This window comes from Rhinatrema bivittatum, chromosome 2 (genome assembly GCF_901001135.1).
Source record: "Rhinatrema bivittatum chromosome 2, aRhiBiv1.1, whole genome shotgun sequence".
Lineage (NCBI taxonomy): Eukaryota > Metazoa > Chordata > Amphibia > Gymnophiona > Rhinatrematidae > Rhinatrema > Rhinatrema bivittatum.
Window position 1 is genome coordinate 525,910,685 of NC_042616.1, and position 21,546 is coordinate 525,932,230.

Below are 21,546 nucleotides of genomic sequence, written 5' to 3' on the forward strand. Positions count from 1 at the left end.
CACACACACACACATACAGGATCTCTCACACACATATAAGCATACAGGCTATCACTCACACAAGCATACAGGCTCTCACACAGACTCACACATGTATACAGGCTCTCATGTACACCACACACACTCACACATGTACAGTCACAGGCTCCCTCACACACCCATACCACATACACATGTATGCAGGCTCTCTCGCACACCCACACATGCATACAGTCTCTCACTCACACATGCATACAGGCTCACTCACATGTATGCATACACACACACACACTTACTTTCAGGGTCTTGCCGCAGTGGAATGGGCTCCACTATGGCCCCACTGAACTTCCTTTCTTTAGGCCGTGGCAAGATGGGATTCACCATGACACCGCAGGCACTTCGATAATCATATGTTTATGGCAAGGTGAGGTGGCCACTATAGGAGTGTTTTGGGGGGTAGGAACATTTGCTGCCCCCCAAATTTTGCCGCCTGAGGCAGTCAACTCACCTTACCTCATGATAAAATTGTCCGTTTGGGATAAAGGAGAAGAGGTTTTTGTCTGTCATTTGGGCCTGAGGAAGGAATAGGTCCTAGTGACAGTCCTTGGAAAAATTCTTCTGTCTGGTGACTGAACCTGCATGAGAAGATAGTAACCACTTTGAGATGTGTGAATTATCTAAGAAGCTGTTTCTCCTGTTCTATTGTATTTTGGACTGTGACTGATTTTTTTTTTCTGCCTTTTCTGGACTTTGATTCTTGGACTTCTAGTAAATTCTCTATCTTGTTTAGGAACAGAAGCTTTGATGTGGATTGGCTTTGTTTGGCGATATCTTGGGTCCCACAGGTGAATCCTGCTCCCCACAGCATGAATCCATGCATTTTTCCCAGAGGCTGCAATGAGTTGGTGAGTGCTCAGCAGTTCCAGATGGTGACCTCCAGCAGTGGGAGGTGGGGGAGAGAGAAAGGTTGCACTTGGATCCCTGAGGCTGAAAGTTCCAACAGGAGCCCAGCAGGGAAAAAACTCCTGTCTTTCCCCACTTCAGGCCAGGGAGGTGGCAGACAACTTCCTACCAAAATAAAAAGAAACAGACAACCCCCACCCCCCCTCAAAACTACAAAAGAGTTTACTAAAAAGAGACAGAGCTACCACGTTCCAACCCCTGGGTGTGAGATGGAAAAACTGGGATTCTTTCTTCCTAGCCTTTCCCAGGGCAGCAGGAGGGGAACTAGGAAAAATCTCCAGAATTAAAGTCCGAAAAATCTGGAAGCAATCAAAAATAGTGAGACACAGTCACTTACTAATCAGGTTGTGGACTCAAAAGCAGGCAATCTCACTTCCTACTCCAAGGAACCAGGGATATAAGGCCCAGATAGCTGGCAAAGGGGAACCCAAGCAAACTGGATGCTCTCTCCTCTGACTCCCAGCAAAAATGCCACACTCCCACTATGCTTCATCTGCTCTTCAGCAGGCAGGAGCCAGTCACTCCAGCAACTCATAGGGAGGCTAGAGCAAGCGGTTTGCTCCACTTCTACTAGGCCTCGCTTCTTGCAGAGATCCTAAGGAGGTCTTTACACCTATAATGTGACACTTGAGGATCTAAATATGAGGGATTATATTTCAGGGGTACAAATAATGCACCAGAGGCAAGGATTTGTCTGCAGAAGAAAATGTTCTAAAGCAGGGTATCAGCATTTCAGCTGGTGACACCTAGGCCCCCTCATGAATGTTGGTACCTCAGGTGGTTTCAGAATTCACTGGCCAGCTGAGCTAATTCCATGTGATGTATAAGATTAACACAGCATGCTTATCAGGCTCCAGGGGCGGCATGCTAGGAGGAGGTGGGTATGAGGGCACATAGGTCTGGTTCTCTCTGAGGAACCCCCCCAGCCCAGCCTGGCTGGTTCTACCCCGGTGGGGGGGGGGGGGGGAGAGGGGTTATTTTTATTTAACACATTTGTATGTGGCTTACATCCACAACTCAGGGTGGTGAACAATATAAAAGCATTCATAAAGCGCACATAACACAACATAACCCTCATAACAAAGCAGCAAATACATACCCTAATGCCTAAACCTGAACCAGTGCCTGCTGACATAAAAATGTCTTGAGCAACTTCCTGAATGTAGATGCAGGGATTCTGGAAAGCAATTCCACAGAACTGGTCCAGCCACTGAAAAAGCTCTTACATGAGTTTTAACCAGATGAGTTAACTTTTTGGACACATGCAAATGGCCAAGATATGAAGCAGGGGGCATACTCAGAAGTAACAAGGAACCTTTTTTTTAAATTAGAGAGTGTGGTAGATTCTTAAAACAGCCTTCCAGTGGAGTTAATGAGAGGAATAAAATGGTAACAGAATTCACAAAAGCATGCGATAGACCTAGGGATTCCTTAGAGCTGAGAAAATGAGGGTAAAGTCTGCAATCAAGGAATGTGTGCTGTAGTATTGTACGAGGTAATGAAAATGGGCAGGCCAGACTGACCTGACAATATTTATCTGCCATTAATCTCTCTGTGGCTACGATTTGTGACTACTCATAAGGCAACATCAGATCAATGCTTTGCAGTACAACATGTTTCTTTTCTGCAGAAGCTTCTCCCTAATGTAATACTGTATTCAGTTTATGGTATTTTAATCAGGAAAATATGCTTGTTCTCCTTGTGTACCGTATTTCCACGACAATAACCCGCCCACGTATATAACCCGCCCACACACATAACCCGCAGGTTTTCAAGATTTATGAAAAAAAGTTTTAATATACCCCGCCTCCTCATATAACCCGCAATTCAAAAAAAAAATAAAATTTTAAATACCTGTCGGAGGGCCGCGTGGGTCCAGGCGGGCGGCGGGAGCCGGGTGGTCGCGTGTTAAATCTAGGCCGCGGGCGGGTGGGCGCTTGTTCCAGGCGGCGGCGGCGGGGGCGGGTGGACGCGCGTTAGTTCGAGACGGCCGGCGGGTGGTCGCGTGTTAAATCTAGGCCGGGTCGCACAGGCGCGCATTCATTCACTGCCGGTGGGGGCAGCCCCCACCGGCAGTGAATGAATGCGCGCCGAAAGCAGCTTGTTCCAGGCGGCGGTGGCGGGTGGACGCGCGTTAGTTCGAGGCGGGTGGTCGCGTGTTAAATCTAGGCCGGGTCGCTCAAGGCAATCTAGGCCGGGTCGCTCAAGGCAGTCACATGCCGTGACGTCACGGCATGTGACTGCCTTGAGCATCGAATCGCAGGGGTCGCATTCATTCATCCAGGCGGAGGAGCCGGCTGCTTTCGCCGCTACTGCCTTGAGCGCCGAAAGCAGCCGGCAGCGGCAGCTGAAAGCAGCCGGCTCCTCCGCCTGGATGAATGAATTCATTCACTGCCGGTGGGGGCTGCCCCAGCCCCCACCGGCAGTGAATGAATGCGACCCCTGCGATTCGATGCTCAAGGCAGTCACATGCCGTGACGTCACGGCATGTGACTGCCTTGAGCGACCCGGCCTAGATTGCCTTGAGCGACCCGGCCTAGATTTAACACGCGACCACCCGCCTCGAACTAACGCGCGTCCACCCGCCACCGCCGCCTGGAACAAGCTGCTTTCGGCGCGCATTCATTCACTGCCGGTGGGGGCTGCCCCCACCGGCAGTGAATGAATGCGCGCCTGTGCGACCCGGCCTAGATTTAACACGCGACCACCCGCCGGCCGTCTCGAACTAACGCGCGTCCACCCGCCCCCGCCGCCGCCGCCTGGAACAAGCGCCCACCCGCCTGCGGCCTAGATTTAACACGCGACCAATCAGGAAGCGGCCGGGCGCAGGGATAGGACGGACTCCTCTCAGCTGCAGCCTATTCAGAGTCGGGAAACTTTATTGGTTGTAAAATTTTTTCTGGATAACCCGCCCACGTTTATACCCCGCGGGGGGCATGCGGGGTAGGTAAAAACGCACATTACCCGCGGGTTATATGCGTGGAAATACGGTAGTTGTGTGATCTTATAATTGCAATAATCTCCAGCAGTTTCAGCTGAATTTGGCAACAGACGTCTTCAAAATCATCTGAATCTTTAGCTCTGGTGTATTTGCTCACCTTTTGTGCTGGAAATTCTAGTCAGGTCTGACTTTTTCAATGACTGTCCTACTGGGCTCCAGGTGCCTGGTAGTCCTGCTCTTCTGAGTAAAACAAAAAATTATGGCGGTCAGACTGCTTTGGAAAAGGACTTTAATTTCTGGTCGGTATGGGCTTAGATTAACAAATCATGCTGGAGCTTCTAATATTTATCACTTCATACAGTGTACTGTAATTAAAAATGACTGGACTAGTGAGCAGTGGCTTCCAGTTGATAGATGTTCACGTGGTGAGTCACTGAATATGGGTTTCTCCCATGATGGCACACTTATTTCGTTTAACCGTGTCTGTGAGGGCTCAATTCATGCGGCACATCATGTTGATTAGTACATTCTCTCTGGGCTTCAGCACTGCCCACACCTTTACTGTGCTACCCATCAACCAGCCAAGCTATAGATAGGGCATTTTAATCAATTAAAGGTTGTTTAGCTTCCATTACACAACAGTATGGTCCCAGTAAGTTGATAGTTTCTTGTTTCCACTTTTAATTCAGAGCTGTTGTCACTCTTAGGTTTGTATAACCGAGCACTGTCATACTTGACTATAGATTTTCCTTAAAATGGATTAAAATACAGGATCAGTTACAAGTCATTATGGCAAGCACATATCTCCCACTTACAGGGAGGTAAACACTGGAAAAGTCTGAAATGGTCAATCTGATTGGCTAATTTCGTTCCTCCCGTTCCCTCATTTTTTTTTTTATCTACATTCTTTGTGAGAAACATGTTCCTGAATCAAGCTTTTATGTATCGAGTACAAGAATTTGAGTATCATATGTACTGTGCAACAGTGCGCAGGCCAAATAAAGTTACCATAGCAACTACAGCCAAGCCAAGTCGTTCTGAATCATGATACAGCTTACTTCATTCATATTCAGATTAAAAAAAAACCCAAAAAACCATCAACTGCACAAGCCTGCTGTACATTCTGCAAAATTAGCTGTTAGTTGCTTAAATCTTTTAGGTATGCAGAGACAAGATTTCAGAACTAAACCTGATTTGACAGCGCTTATTATCACTGTACTGCAATGCCAGGTAATTAACAAAATTCGGAAGACGGTCTATACGTAAACTAACTCATAGTCCTCAGTTTTCATATTTTCCACAGTGTCTTTTAACTGCTGTATTTGCCCATGCCATTATATCTTTGACTCATGGTATGCTCGCCATGTTTGCTAGTGAAACTATAGAGATCGTGCAGGGATAGATGCTTAGAGCAGGAGACTTAATAGTTGTTATTGTACTTAGAATCTTTTTGTGAACTGCCCTGGATCTCCTTCAGGTGACAAGTGCGCTATATAAAAATGAAAGTCATGGTATGATATAATGGATGCTGGCTGGCCCACCCATCCTGCCCAATTGCCCCTGCATATGCCATTCTCTGTCTTACATCCTTAGAAAAGTAACCTAATAAGTTAATTGTGCCAAAGGCTTTTAACAAAATGACCAAACCTGATGTCCTCTAAAGATCATGGAAAACTGTTTGTTGGATATTCTTCTCTTTTCCCTAACTTAGGACCAGGTGTACTGAAGGGGTTTTCATATTTTGCGCCTATGAGAAACAAGAAGTTCCAAGCAAAGGCAAAGTAGCCTGCTTTTAGGGACACGTGTGATCACAGTCTGCGATAAGCACAGAATCCTCACGTCCCCCTGTTCCCATGACGTGTCCTGAAAATTTGGTGTGAATTGGCCACTAAACTGAAACGTGACACACACACACACATTAAAATGCTTATTACATCTGGCCCATATTGTTTAAAAGCTTCATGCTGAATTGCTTAGTGTTTCTTTAAATATGTTACAGAAAGCATAAATGCTGAATCCCATTAAAACAGGGTGCGGTTGGCTTCACTATGCATAGTGGAAGTTAGAAGGTATAATACATAATACTTGTTGCAATCTTTTTGTAAGTGCCATAATGTTCTTCCCCCAGTTTTCCTGAATCTGTCTGTACTTACCTAAATCGTCACACTCTCTGCTTAAATGACTGTCCAATCCAAAATCAACAAGAGGCACTACTAGTCAGACCAAAACTGTGCCCTACACACAATTGGGGATGTCTTATCAAATCGTTCTTTATTACCACATAAGATAGACATTGAATTATAATTTAGCACAAAAGAAGACAAGAATTCCATATTGGGACAGATCAAAAGCCATTCCAGGTCACAAGTACCTGGCAGGATCCCAAAGAATAGATTCAGTCCTTCTTGCTCATAACCCAGGATAAGCAGTGGCTTTCCTAAGTCTAAATGGCTAATAATGGTTTATAGACTTTTCCTCCAGGAGCATGTTCAAACCCTTCTTGAAAACAGCTATGCTAACTGCCTTCACCACATCCTTTGGCAACATATTCCACAGATTGTGTGCTGAGTGAAAAAAAAAAATTATCCAGTTTGTTTTAAATTTGCTAACTATTAGCTTCATGGAGTCTTCCCTAGTCCAAGTAATATTTTAAAGAGTAAATAACTATTCCCTGTTTATCCATTCTATGCCATTCATATTGCCTCTCAGCTATGTCTTCTCTAGGCCGAAGAGCCCTAACCTGCTTCGCCTCAGGGCCGGCAGAAGCACTAGGCGGGGTAGGTGGTGCCTTAGGGGCACTGGAAGTGGGCGGGGTGGCAGAGAAGCCGGTAAGGGCAGCAGTTTTGAAGGGCATGCAGGAAGGATGAGATGTGACACAGGTGAGGCACGGAGCTGGAGGCGTTTTCCTTTTTTTTAGGGGTATGTATTTAGTTGAGGAGCTGGGGCAGTTTGTGGTGTGCAATTTGCATTGCGCAGAGAGAGAGAGAGAGAAAGGGATCTCACATGAGGACCTCACCGCGCAGGGTGGCTGGACACCCTCGCACCGGCACTGCTTAGCCTTTCCTTATATATGGGAGCCCTTCCATCCCCTTTATCATTAGGTCGTCCTTTTCTAGTCCCGTTATAAGGATAGTTCCTCCAGTCCTTACTTATATCTACTATGGAAGTAAAGAGCAGTTTTCTAATAGTCTCCCTTGTGTATGGGAGGTGCAGGCTGGGTAAATGGATAGAATTATAGGAAAAAAGTATGACTTCAACAAGTAAAATTAATATTAGTGCCTCTTAGTGAGTTCATAGAAAGGGCAGGCTCATTTCAGTCCAAGGCTAAACAGGGCTCTTACATTTTCAGGGGCTGTGGCTTCTCCTGAAAATCTGAGCTTTGCACCGAAAGGTGAAAATGAGATTTGTCAGATTTGTTAATTCAGCAGAATAATTAGTTTTCGCGATATAACTGGCTGTGGCGTTCTGGATTGATCTCGGAAGGTAGAGCTGCCGTTTCTAATATGAAAGCCCGAGTACTACAGAAGGTGCACTCTGCCAGCGATGAGAGTGCGCTAATGCAGTAAATATCAAGGCAAGGTTGCCTACTGTATGGGGCCCTTGGTTCTTTTAATGCTTTCCGAAGCATTAGGCCTCTGTGAGCAAGCACCCCGCACTGCACCAGTTCCGGGCACCTGTCACTTTAAATTTTTGCTTTCTGTTGAAATGGAAGAAAGATGCCTGCGAGGCAAGCTTTGCGTCAAGTCTATTATTTCTGCTGTGCTTAGAGGTTAAAAAGTAAAAGAAAAAAATTCTATAAATTCCCATAGTACAATTTAAAAAAAAGGAGGGGGGGGGAAAGCCATCTTTATCAGAAAAAAAATAATGGTTGCCAGCTGTGCGTTCCCTTCGTCCCCACCCCTTTTCCTGTGTCATTGTGTGCCGTCTTTGCACCTGCTCTCCCCGGGCGGCATCTTGAAGCGTGGCAGGGACCGCCACGGCGGCAGCAGCAGTCTTCCCTCCTCCGGCACACCCAGGCCTGACCGCCCCCCCCGAGACAGGAGATCCCGACCCCTGACCTCCCACACAGTTTTGTGCCCTGTTGCAGCCTGAGCCGTGGGGCTGGCACATTACCGGTTCTTTCCCATACCCTGGACCAGAGGCATGAAAGGGACCTGCCAGTCCAGTGTGTGGACAGGGAAAAATGCTTCACACATCTGGCCCTCTGCGCTGAAAGGTGGATGAAGGCCGTTCCGCAGGCTCATTTAGAAAGAAGTGAAGCTGGCTGCAGACGTCAAGTTTTAGGTTTTCCGTCGAGGGTTGAGAGGAGCGCGCCGCCCGTGCCACTGCACCTCCGTGTGAGGCTGCTGTGGCAAAATATTCATCCAGCTAAATGTGGGAGACAGGGGCATTCCTGGGTGGAGCTACCTATCCAGTTAACTTAACAGGATAAGTGCCAATAATCGGCCTTATCCAGCTAAGTTACCCAGTTAAGTTAGACCTACTATTCAGCAAGTCTAAAATTAGCTGGATAAATGTATCTGGCTAACTATTAGATAGTGTGGATATTTTATCTTTCCCCTCTTAATCGCTCCACAACAATAGACAAGGATGAATGGGCTCCTGTTGCGATTCCTGTCTGTGGAGTTCCCCCGCGAGCAGGCCTCTCACTTTGCTGTGCTGCCTGTCCCCCGTTGTGGCCGGAAGCCGCCAATGTTGGACCTTCATTGCGGCAGGAGCCGCGGACCCTGCTTACTTCTCAAGTGACCTGGAGGCTGCCACTGCTGCCGCATTCCACGGCGAACAGAGCCTGCCGCGGTCCTCCCCCGATGTGGTCAGGTGACCGAGCCGGAGCCACGCCGTTGTCTCTCTTCACGACAGTGAGCCGCCGAGTCTGCCTTTTCTTCAGCGGCATAGAGCCGGCTCCGCTGGGGCCTGTCCTGCGACCTGGTGCCGCCCTTAAGCCTACCTTCATGGCAGGGAGGCGCTCGAGCCTGCTTACTTCTCAGAACAGATGCCGCCGAGCTGCCTCTGTTCCTGTCTGCCTCTCTAGGCACGTGGCCGCGCCTCTCATCATAATTTAAAGGGCCCGTGGCCGGATATGCCCCGGGCTCCATCTGATGACGTCTTCCTGGGCGTCTTCCTGCTAGCCCTATAAAAGGGCTTCTCCAACAGTACTGCTTTGCCTTGCATCTGAGTTCTTCATCCCTGAAGGTTCCTGTCTTCCAGCACTCCGTAAGGTCTTCGTTCCTTGTTCTTCATTGCTTCCGGAGTCTTCGTGGCTTACTGATGAACCTCGGAGCATGTCTTTATGTTCTGAGGTTCCTAGTCCAGGCTTCCTGATATTCCACTTCCTGACGTTCCAAGGTTCCGCTCCCCCTTCGCTTGTTCCGAGCCCTCTTGACCCTCCAGCTCCTCTGGTTCTCCAGCTGACACCTTGTTGGGGTAAATCCATCTCATCGGTTCCTGTTCTCATCATTGGAGTTTTGTCTCGGCTGGATTCCCTTCCTGCGTTTGTCCCGCTCTCCACGTGGTCCGTGACCAGCTTCTCCAGGTTGTGTAGGGCGCGCAATGGGACAGGGTGGTCCGTGACCAGCCCATTGGGTCTGCCCGGTGTGGTGGGCTGTGTAGGGCGCCCTGAGAGACAGTGCTAATGTTTGAACCTTCCAAGCTCCTCGTCTCGTCCAGAGTCTTCTATGTCACAAGGCCTTCGTCTGCCCTCATCCTCAGTCCGGCCTGCTGCTTCTTGCCAATACCTAGCAGCAGGTCCGAAAGGGCTGGGAACGGTCTGAGGACTGTTCAATATCCAACATTGTGTTGTTGGCCTTCCAGAAGCATGCAGGTTAGGTAGAGGGTCAGGCCTTCAGTCTTCACCCATGCTTGGACACGCCTCACCTACCTCGGTGCTGCTCTGGAGTCTTCTGGGGTTGTTCCAAGGCCCAAAGGCACACAATCCCCTCAAATGGGATCGCTCTCCTAGCATTCCTAGAACAGAATGCAAGGCCATGTGTCTGGTGAATGTGTTCCTGTGAAGGGGCTTGCCTTGTTACTGGAGTTCTGCTGCAAAGTCTTCATCTTGAGTTTGTTCCTGGACTTGTATTTGAACCCAAAATTTCTTTTTTGGTTCAGGACTTCCTTTTCACGACCTGCTGGAGGCACCAGCTGTCTGGATTCCATGACCTGCAGGAGGCGACTGCATCCAGACATTTTTTTTCACCCTTTTCCAGGATGGTGTTTTTACGACCTGCAGGAGGCACCTGCACCCTATCTGGTTTGCTGGTTCCGGTTGTTCCCACCCTGGCTCCCTCCCAGGTCTTTCCTGAGGTTTCCTGTGCTCTTTGTTTCGTTTGTTCCTTGTCTCGTTTCCTTGTTTTGTTAGCTCCTTGGTTGTTGTTTTGTTACTCTGCTTGTTCCTTGTTTGTTTGTTTGTGTTTTGTCTCCTTGTTTTGTTTGCTTGTTCTTGCTGTTTATTTGCTCCGTTTGTGCTGTTTTGGTTGCTTGTTCATCCTTTGTGCCGTTTGTTGAGTTGCTCCTTTGTGCTGTTTTGCTATTTGCCTGTCTCATTTGTGCTGTTTGTTCCTTGCTTGGGCTGCTTGTTTGTTTGCTGTTTTGTTGTTTGCTTTGCTTGTCTTTGTTGCTGTCTGTTTTGTTTCTCGTTTGTGCTTTCTTGATTATGCTGTTTGCCTGTCTTGGTTTTGCAGATTTTTGTCTTGTTTGGCTGTTGTGCTGTTTTTTCCGTCTTGCTTTGCCTCTTGTTTGTGCTGTTTGCCTCTTGTTTGTGCTGTTTTGTTCATCTTGTTTGGCTTTGTTTCTTGTCTGCTATTTCTTGGTCTTGCTTCGCTCCAGTTCCCGGACTTGCCAGCTTCCGTTTTTGAACCCTTGATCACCCCCTGTCGGCATGGATTGATACCTGCATTCTCTCCAAGCTGTTGATATGAGGCTTGAGGAGGGGGTACTGTTTCGATTCCTGCCCGCGGAGTTCCCCTGCGAGCAGGCCTCTCACCTTGCTGTGCTGCCTGTTCCCCGATGTGGCCAGATGCTGCTGACGCCGGGCCTTCATCGTGGCAGGAGCCGTGGATCCTGCTTACTTCCCAAGCGGCCTGGAGGCCGCCACTGTTGCTGCATTCCGTGGCGAACGGAGCCTGCCGCGGTCTTCCCCTGATGTGGTCCGGTGACCGAGCCGGAGGCGTGCTGTTGTTGCTTTTCGCGATGGTGAGCCGCCGAGTCTGCCTTATCTTCAGCGGCATAGAGCCGCCACCGCTGGGGCCTGTCCTGCAGCCTGGGGCCGCCATTAAGCCCACCTTCATGGCAGGGAGCCGCTCGCGCCTGCTTACTTCTCGGAACAGATGCCGCCGAGCTGCCTCTGTTCCTGTCTGCCTCTCTAGGCATGTGGCCACGCCTCTCATCATGATTTAAAGGGCCCGCGGACAGATATGCCCCGGGCCCCATCTGATGATGTCTTCCTGGGCATCTTCCTGCTAGCCCTATAAAAGGGCTTCTCCAACAGTCCTGCTTTGCCTTGCATCGGAGTTCTTCGTCCCTGAAGGTTCCTGTCTTCCAGTGCTCCATCAGGTCTTTGTTCCTTGTTCTTCCTTGGCACTCCATGTCCTGAGTCTTCGTTGTTTCCTTAGTTTTCGTGGCTTCCTGATGTTCCATGTCTTCATGTTCCAAGGTTCCTAGTCCAGGCTTCCTGATGTTCCACTTCCTGATGTTCTGAGGTTCCGCACCCCCTTCGCTTGTTGCAAGTCCTCTTGACCCTCCAGCTCCTCTGGTTCTCCAGCTGACACCTTTTTGGGGTAAATCCATCTCGTCGGTTCCTGTTCTCGTCATTGGAGTTTCGTCTCAGCTGGATTCCCTTCCTGCGCTTGTCCCGCTCTCCGCGTGGTCCATGACCAGCCTCTCCAGGTTGCGTAGGAACCGCAGTGGGACAGGGTGGTCCGTGACCAGCCCATTGTGTCCACCCGGTGTGGTGGGCTGTGTAGGGCACCCTGAGAGACAGTGCTAATGTTTGAACCTTCCAAGCTCCTCATCTCGCCCAGAGTCTTCCAAGCTCCTCGTCTCATCTAGAGTCTTCTATGTCACAAGGCCTTCGTCTGCCCTCATCCTCAGTCCGGCCTGCTGCTTCTTGCCGATACCTAGCAGCAGGTCCGAAAGGGCTGGGAATGGTCGGAGGACTGTTCAATATCCAACATTGCGTTGTTGGCCTTCCAGAAGCATGCAGGTTCGGTAGAGGGTCAGACCTTCAGTCTTCACCCATGCTTAGACACAAATCGCCTACCTCGGTGCTGCTCTGGAGTCTTCTGGGATCATGCCGAGACCCAAGGGCACACAATCCCCTCAAATGGGATCGCTCTCCTAGCATTCCTAGAACAGTTCCTGTACAATGCTGCCAAATTTATTGTAATATGCCAATATTACAAGGAGAAGGCGACACCTTGAATAAGCTGTTAGAGGGCGTTCTAAAGTCCATTACATACAGAAAGACTTATATACTGTTTCTACATTTGGAGTCAGCATGATTCAGCAGCATGTCTTAGGTCATGATTAATCAACAGGTCAGCATGACTTAGGTACTAATTATAATTAGCTTCAAGCACAGCATATTTTGTTACTGATAAGAAAAGAATATACATTTTTGTCTAATTAGGAGACCTTGACTTTTGCTCCTACTAAGCTTCATTCTTGCAAACATAGCAAAAATCAGTCTGATGAATATAACTTCAAAGAATAATATAAGCTAAAATGGACAGAGAGGTACAATGAAACTTTTTAACTCCTGCAATAGCCAGTATATTCAGCAGTGCATGTGTTGGTAAGAATGTAACATGCATTATAAAATACCTCTTAACAGGCAAGGCACTACATTTTAGTGTGCAGGCACAAACAAATAGTCCCATGACCACACAGTAAACAAAACAGCTTTCTTCCACCTCTGTCTTCTATTTGACAAGATGGCTTTCAAAACCACTATCTGGGCCACTGTTATCTGCCATTTGATTACTGTAATTCACTATATGTGACAATCCCCTAAACCACTGCCTGCAGCTCATACAAAATACTACAGACTGCATCTGATCCAATTTATTTGTATTCTGCCTTTCAAACACTTCAAAGTATGCTGTTTTCTGTTGCTAGGGAGCTTGCCTGCTAAGGAGAGTGAAGTGATTTGCCCCAAGGAGTAGCAGCAGGATTTGAACTTGGTTTCACTAGTTTGTAGCCTGCTGTTTTAACCACTAGGCTATTCCTGCCTTCCAAGAAGTGAATGCACAAATTTGACTGAATAACCCCAAACTTGAAAACCTTACACTGCTTTTCAACACTCTCATCGCACCAAATTCCAGATCTTGACCCTGCCCTACAAATCTTTCAAAGATCTTACTCCAACCTATCTTAGCAACTCTCTCACCCCCTATATGCCATCGTCCTCATGCCGGTCATGGCCTCAGGCTCATCTGGTGATCCCACTGCCCAGAATTATATGTTTCGTGAACACCAGAAAATGGACTTTTACTGGCTCTGCTCCAGCCCTAGGGAACTCCCTTCCTCCTTGCATCAGGCTTGTCCCTGACCGCCTTAACCTTCAGAAAACCAGCAAAAACCAGGCTGATCAAAGCAACTTTCATTCCTTGCCATTAATTCCACACCTTCCACCAACATTTGTACACAGACACCCCTCTGGTCCTGCTGAGTGCTCCTTGAGCGATCTTGTATTTAAATACCAACGAGCTATACTGATACTGTATCTGACTAGTCTATTGCTTAATGTTTGTAACTCACTTTGAACTCTCCTGGTGGAAAAGTGTGTCATAAATAAAGCGATGATAATGATGATGTATCACACCATCAAAACAGATGAACGGGGGTAGCAATGCTGAAATTGGTTGAATGTACAAGCAGTGTGCACCGGAGGTGAACAGTGGAATGAAGTCTTGCAGCTGAGGTAATATTTAGACCCTGGCAGGCAGTACAGTACTGGGAAGGGAGCAAAGAGGATACAATGTAACCTGAGGCACAGTTAAGGGATTCCAGGGGAAGTCAGAGACCCATTAATTCACATTAGGATATGGAATACTATGTCTTATTTATTGTTGTATATCGCCTTGGACCACTTGTTGTTGGTAAATGAGATTAATAAATGTCAAAATAAACTTAAGAAAACCAACAAATGTTATCTGTAGTCAATATGTGACCAGATTCAGTGAGAATTAACTGACAGAGGATGCATGCTAAATCTTGCCACTAATGCAGAAGTTTAACTTTAAAAACAAACAAAAAGAACTTTAACACAATATCTATTTGGATTCCATGTTCTAAAAGCGATGAATCCTTGGCAGAAGGCAAGCAATTTTGCAGGTTTCAATATAGGCAAGCTAAAAAAAAGCTTTAGAATAAATAAATAAATGATCGATCAGATAATTAATTGCCTTTGCCTTATCGACAGAGGCCCTTGCCTTTGGCTAATGACATATTTCAGGGTGGGCAATTATCTCATAAGGATATCTTCTGTTCTAGGCATGATCACAAGCAGCACACACAGCTATTAAAATACCTTTACAGCCTTAGTATGAAATGCGGACTCCAGAAATTATGCATTTACAAAATGTGCATCGAGGTAATGATCTCCTCTTTTATAGCATTCGCTCTCAACTATCTCAGCCATGGCAGCAGCAGTCCGTAGTCAGGGAATAGAGACCATGGCTCCTGCACCTGGACAACCAACCACTAGAGGCTGCCACCGAGACCTCCCTCCCTGCCAGGTGCTGCACATGCCACCTATGCAGCATCCCCCAGCACTGGGCAGGCCTCTGAGCCCCTTTTATTCCTTCCTTGCCAACATCATACTCCATTCTCCTGTCCTGAAGCCCTTTCCCTACCTCACTCCTGCTGTCAGTGCTTTGTCCACATTCAGCCCCTCTTGTCTTCCGAACAATTCTCATGCTGCTAATGTAACACATGCTGCAATAACATAATATAGACTTTTCTCTCTGTTCTCTGTCCTCTCCCTCTTACGGTCTCAATTAATTTCAGCAGCTAGCTAAGCATTCATTTTCCAGTACGGTAACCCAGCAACGGGGATATGTGACACACGAGATTACAGCAGAAGATGGAGTGAACAGCATGGGGATGAAAATCGCAAATAAACACGCAGAACCTCATTCAGCTTGCGGAAGAGTTTAGGAAAATCAGCAGAGGGTTACCTACCTAAAGCTTGTGGCCTCACTTCATGGCTGGGACGGATGGTCAGCACCCCCTGGTTTGATACTTAAACTTCATCTCGGGCAGTAAAGTCTCATAGCAAATGTTCCTTGGCTTTCCTAGCTGGCTTACTCTGTTTTGGTACCAGCCAAAAAATAAACAATCCACCCCCCCCCCCCCCCCAAAAAATAACATAAAAATAAAAAAAAAATCATTCAACAGCTTGTCTTTAGTCACTGGCTGATCTAACTAACACTGGTAGCTGCAGCTATTCTTCTCCCTGGTAGAATTACTGTGGGAGTGAGTTAGATAGGGAGGGGGAGGGAAGGAGAGAAAGAGAGTTGTTGACCGTGGTGTCATGTGTGCCGTGTGGAGAGAGCTGGAGGCAGCTGTTTGCCATCCACTTCTAACTACAGCAGGCTGTGTGCGTTTTTCCTTTCAGCTGATCGCTCAGACACTCCGGTCCTCACAATCACTTCTGCACTGCATTTCCTTGGATATAGGGGAGGCTGTTTTTTTAGGTGGGGGGGGGGGATTATCACTAATTTTTGTTGTGTTTTATAATTTTGTTTTGTTTCTTATGTGATTATGAAGCATTTTTATGCACACACATGTTCGTGTACACACACAAAATCATTTTTGTGCACCTACAGTAACAAAATGAATGCACATCCTTAGTTGTTTTACTGTCCTGTTGCATAGTAATGTTTTGTTGGTTTTAATGTGTGTCAGGCTGTTCTAGTAGAACATGCTATATTTTGCTCAAAATATCTCGCATGAAACTGTGATGACAAATTAATTGGTATAATTGCTGCTTTAGCCACAAAGTGCTCCCCAGTAGAAAGAGAGAGACTTCAGAGAAAGAATTGTCAAAGCATTTTTTTAAGTGTTTGTGTAGATGGATGATCCTCATTTTGCTCAAATGCAAGGTATCTCTCTTTTCTCAGTCCCCTCAAGGTCTCGTCAGGGAGTCATCATGTGCTGCCTTCAGACTTTTTTTCTTCTCTACCTTAGGTACAGTGCAGGTCCTGTGGCAACCCACTGGGGCACTATTGGTTATTAGAAAGTGCTCTCCAATACCATTCTTTCCCCCGTCACTAGGCCAGGGGTAGGCATCTCTGGTCCTCGACCGGGTTTTCAAGGTAGCCACACTGAATATTCGTGAGAGGTTTTTGCATGCACTGCCTCCACTGCATGAATATATTCAGTGTGGATAGCTCAAACACCCCACTGCCTTGAGGCACTGGAGGACTGGAGTTGCTCACCCCTGGACTAGGTGTTGCCATAACAGAGGCCCATGGTTCCTTTCCCAAAGGATAGTGCTCTGAACTCCAGCCAACAACATGGTGTAGGAATGTGAGCCGGGGAGGCTACTGCCAGCATAGTAAACTAGCCACCGAGCTATTGGGATCATCCAAGAATGAATTTTTAATATGTCCTTTTTATTTAACATTGACATCTGTCCGCACATTATTGTTATTTATTTCACACTTTTTCAGCACAGGATTTCACGTCTTCCTTCTCACGTGAACCTTGTTATTTTACTGAATTATACTTCAGAAAGTAAAGAGTGTGGTTTCAACAAGACTTATGGGAACTATGCAATTCAGATTTAGGAGTATCAGAGGATGACAGGCTCAGAGTGACAGAAGCAGAGACATGGTGGGGGCAGGGGAGAGAAAGTACTCTGGGCAATGAGTACGAAATGTTTTCTACACGCCGAGCCGTGTAGAAAACATTTCGTTCCTACTGCGAAGGAATCAGTCCCATTGTGCGCTATCTGCTGCTGGCCAGCGAGGTAAGGAAGCTGGTCGGTCCCACCGGGGACTTGCCTTGCTGCTAAGATCAGGTAACCGACTGCTCTTACAAAATCTTCATTTCCTTACCCTGCCAAATGCACCTACTGGCTGGTTAGGAGCAGTGATAATCTTCTAGCAGCGTCCAACAGTGATTCCCCCAGCCTCGACCATTCAAGGGCCCGTGTGGACAAAGACGAGCACCTGATCCTTACTTACTGGCTGTATATGCCAACAACAGGTTACCAGGCAAGGTCCCCATGTGGCTTAATGTACAACTGACATGAGAGCAAGGAACACCAGGACTGCTGAGATGCAGCTTCCATCTTACAGAGGGGGCCTCCAGCGCACATAGCCAAGTCTGTGGCTACAACAGCAGCCGGCTTTAGGAAGCAGGGGCCCATGTGGCTATGCCTGACATGTAGTTAGTAGAGAAGAAAACCACCCGGGAAGAAAAAAATGGCACGCAGTCAGGTCCCATGCAACCTTGGTCCTCATGTACAATGCGCTGCACTCTGATTCCGTCAGCAAACCAAAGTGAACCAAAGTGAAAGCCGGGGAATTTCCAGTAGCCACTAATCCTACTAATGGTACCACTAATAATTTTGTATTTATATCGTACCATTCTGTTGCATGCCCCACATAGTCACAGAAAAGTGCACAGAATGCAAAACACATACAGCAAACTGTTTCCCCCAGTGAGCTCAACGACTCAAATAAAACAGAGGCTAATTAGAATATTGCTTACAGTAAGCCATATAATCTACGTCAAGGGACTTCAAGGTCTCTGTAACATAGAGTTGTTGTGAAGCTTTATATAGTAAAAAAAAGTTAAAACTTTTTTTTTAATATACAGGCATATATGGACTAGCTGGCGTAACCTTTTTTTTCAAATACTTGATATTGTATTATTGCAGGGTGTTTATGAAATATTTTTTAAAATTTTTATTGTAATACTTTTTTTATTTATTGGTTTTATTTTACATGATATTTTATGTTTGTATTTCATATTATGTTTTAAAAAGTGTAATCTGCATAGAAAAATAAATTGTAGAATATACCATGGATCAAACAAATGAAGCTTATAATAAATATTTAGGTACAGTGAGAGAATAACAACTTGAATTCATATTGCACTTTTCATTCAGGGGGGAATAACTCAGAACCAACATCAGGAAATATTTTTTTTATGTAGAGGATGGTGGATGCCTGGAATGCCCTCCTGGAAAAGGTGGTGAGGATAAAAATAATAAATGAATTCAAAAGGGCATGGAATAAACCCTCTGGATCCCTAGAGGCTAGATGTTAGAAATGAAGAAAGTTACTACTCTTAAGGGAAGGCATGGGAATAACTTGCAAGGAGCGACAGTTACTTTCATGAGCAACTTGCTGTGCAGACTGGATGGACCACTTGGTCTTTATCTGCCATCATTACTATGTTACTATGCTATGTTAGATTCCAGCGAGCCTATGGGTGCAGCCTTCTCTGGGGTAGAAAGTCTGGTTATTAATTTTGCTGCCTTATCTGTATGACAGCTTTTAATAGTGGGAGAGTGAAAAGAACAGTGTTGATCTGGTTACTTGATTCCTGCTGGGTAACCTGAGGCACAGAGGAATAAAATGACTTACCCAAAGTCTCTCAGAGGTTTGACATAGTGACTTGAGGTTTAACAGGTTCTCTGTTCTAACCAATAAACTTCACTACCAAATCACAATAGTTCTAAAATCCACAGCCACCTGACTCAATGGCAGTGGTCACGTGTGATGGCTGGATTGAGGGTCCATGATTACAGCATGGACTCTGGGAAGACTGTTACTGCAATGACTGAACTAAAATCAGTTGGGAGGGGATATAAAATAGGTGAATAAATTCACAGATAGTTGTGAATGAAGGATCATGACACCAAAACCTAACCCTGGGGTTCTGACTGAATTGGAAACAGAGGAGTAGTCTAGTGCAGTGGTTCTCAACCCAGTCCTGAGGGCATACCTACCCAGTCAGGTTTTCAGGATATCCACAAAAGAGATGCATGAGATAGATTTGCATGCACTGTCTCCATTGAATGCAACTGTATCTTATACATATTCATCATGGCTATCCTGAAAACCTGACTGGCCAGGTATGTCCTGAGGACTGGGTTGAGAGAGAGCTGCAATTTGAGGACCACAGACATTTCATGATACCAGCACAGGATTGTCCAGCTCCAGTGGTCAGGGCTGCATATTAGTTGGGTTGTCAGGATAGCCCAACTGCTATGCATACTATCTCAGTTGTGTGTAAATCTAGCTCCTGCAGATTCATTGTGGCTATCCTGAAAACCTGACTGGCTAGAATGGCCCCAGGACTGAATCAAAAATCACTGGCCTAGTGGTTAGAGCAGCAGGTTACGAACTAGGGAAGTCAGGCTTAAAATCCCACCTGTGCTCCTTGTAACCTTGGGCAAGTCACCTCAGCCTCTATTGCTTCAGGTATACATTTAGGATCTTATTTACTAAGCATTTTTTTCCCCATAGGCACAGAATGGGAGAAAACCACTAGGCCAGTGATTTTTGATTCAGGGGTGCTCATCAAACTGGTCCTACCCCCCCCCCCCCCATCCCAGCCAGTCAGGATTTCCCTAATGAATATGCATGAGATTTATTTTCATGCACTACCTCCTGTGTATGCAAATATTTCTCATGCATATTCATGGTGGATATCCTGAAAACCCGACTGGCTGTGGGGTCCCCAGGGAAGCCCTGCCTTAGAGTGTGGGCCCTTTTGGATCAGAGAAATACCTGCTGGACCATGAATGTAACTTGCCTCCAGCTTGGCTCTGGAAAGATGACAAATCAAATCCGGAAGGAGCAGGAGGAAACTGTTTGGTCAGCAGAACATCCACAGCTCCCAGCAGAGCTGTTGTCACATCTCTGGTCAGAGGGATTGCTGCAGGACTGGTAACAGAGAAAACGACGGCAGCTGAGGAGCACAAAACTCCTCCGGTCCGCCCTGCCCGAGGCAGCACCGCTCCCCCCCTCCCATCCGAGGATCCTCGCCGGCACAGCTGACTCCACCAAGAAATGAGACACTGCCGGTCAGGAAATCTCACAAACAGCCCTTATTCTGTCCCGAGGAGAGAGGAGAGAGAGAAAGAACTGATTAATTAAAGAAGGATTACCAACCGCCAGATGCTTAACCCAGAACTTGGAAAGAAGTTACTGTACTGGAGAATAAAATACTCAGGGAGCTACTCCACACAGTTTAATTGGCTTGCTCGAGGTATTTTGACATGAAGCAGTAAATGTTACCTTCTGGGGAAACGTGGAACCTCGCAGTTCATCTCTAACAGTTCGTTCATCTCAAAATCGGTGCAAATAAATAATCGACGCTCACATGCAATGCGCTGCACACGAGGACCCCTCTGCTAGCTGCGGAGAGTGCACCTTCGGGCTCATTAACCCCTCTCTGCATTTTGCGCATCACGCCAGGGGATGGCTGATTTGCAGCCGATTCCCCCACCCCCCTGATCGGTGTTGCTGTGGCACATGGGACATGCACACGAGCGGGCTGAGGAGAGCCGCCTATTCCTGCTCACTGTATCGCGTAGCAACCAAGCGCAAACCCAGCCGTCTCTGCGTGCCAAGAGCTCCCTGCATAGGTGCTTGTGCAGTAATTCAGCTCCTTTCTGGAAAGCATGCCATGCTGTAGCACTTCATAGGCACGCAAAGCTCCTTAAAGCTCTAAAGCCCAAAAAGAGGAGGTGGGGGGCTGAACAGGCTGGGAGGCAGTCAACCCTAATTATAAAAACTTGAAATGCAAACCAATACCTGAATGTACTCCGCTTTGAGGTACCTGAAAAGTGGAATATACACCACCTAAATAAATATACATAAGATATATTTTCATGCAATGGAGGCAGTGCATGCAAATCTAGCTCATGCATTTTCATTGTGGATGTCCTGAAAACCCAACTGGCTGGGCTGAGCACCATTGCACTGAGATGTGCTCTCTGCCCATTAGTGAGCAAGGTTATGACTGTTAGCAAGAGCACTGAAGGCTACAGTAGGAACCAATTATTTAGCAGGGCCATAAAAAAATGTTAGCACGACTGTACATGCTGATTATGTACATTGCGGGGTAATGAGCTTATTATTTTCCTGCCTATATAAAAGATCACAGTGGTTACTGCAGGAAATTGAACTTCTGGGACTAGCCTGGCAGTAGAGCCTTCCCACACTGGCCTGTAATTTCCTGGAGGGGGAAGAGTAAGTCAGGGGAATGTCAGTAATGCCGGGGGACAGAGAGGATGGGGGTGGAGGGAAGATGGTCAGGTCCTTGTTCCCTTTCCCCTGAATGAAGAACCCTCTCCCCTCTATGGGCACTTCCCTCCTCCCTCCCCCGCAGTAGCTTTCCCTTATGGAAGCCTCCCATTCAAGGGTCCCCTCTCTCTTGTAAAGCATCCACCTCCAAAAGAAACCCCTTTATCTGGGCAACCTCCCCTCGAAAGACCCCTTCCCCCCCACCAGCAGTGGGCAGCAGGTGGACCCCCTACCCCCTGCCTACTGTTCGTTTGCTGTCTGGATGCTCGGTGCTGTTCTCCATAGCGTCATGCTTTGTCAGGGCAGGTACGAGGCTCTCCTGCTGCTGGCTAGAGGAGGGAGATCTTGCAAAGAGGGGGGGGGAGGGTGTCTGGGGCAAGAGACTTCTTTCAA

The 21,546-nt window shown here is 47.1% G+C and overlaps 1 protein-coding gene across 4 annotated transcripts in view; it reads right to left on the reverse strand.

Annotated features, from left to right (window-relative positions):
• The window catches only part of RIPOR2 (RHO family interacting cell polarization regulator 2), a 214,043-nt gene that overhangs the window by 168,200 nt on the left and 24,297 nt on the right, over nt 1–21,546 (reverse strand). Inside the window, exon 1 of one of the 4 annotated variants that reach the window (XM_029590787.1) lies at nt 20,143–20,320. The exons of 1 other annotated variant lie outside the window; for it this stretch is intronic. The gene's annotated coding sequence lies outside the window, so the exon portion shown is untranslated. Of the gene's footprint in view, nt 1–4,040; nt 4,099–15,064; nt 15,234–20,142; nt 20,321–21,546 lie in introns of those variants that run through there. 2 more of the 4 variants (XM_029590785.1, XM_029590788.1) reach the window with 2 other exon arrangements.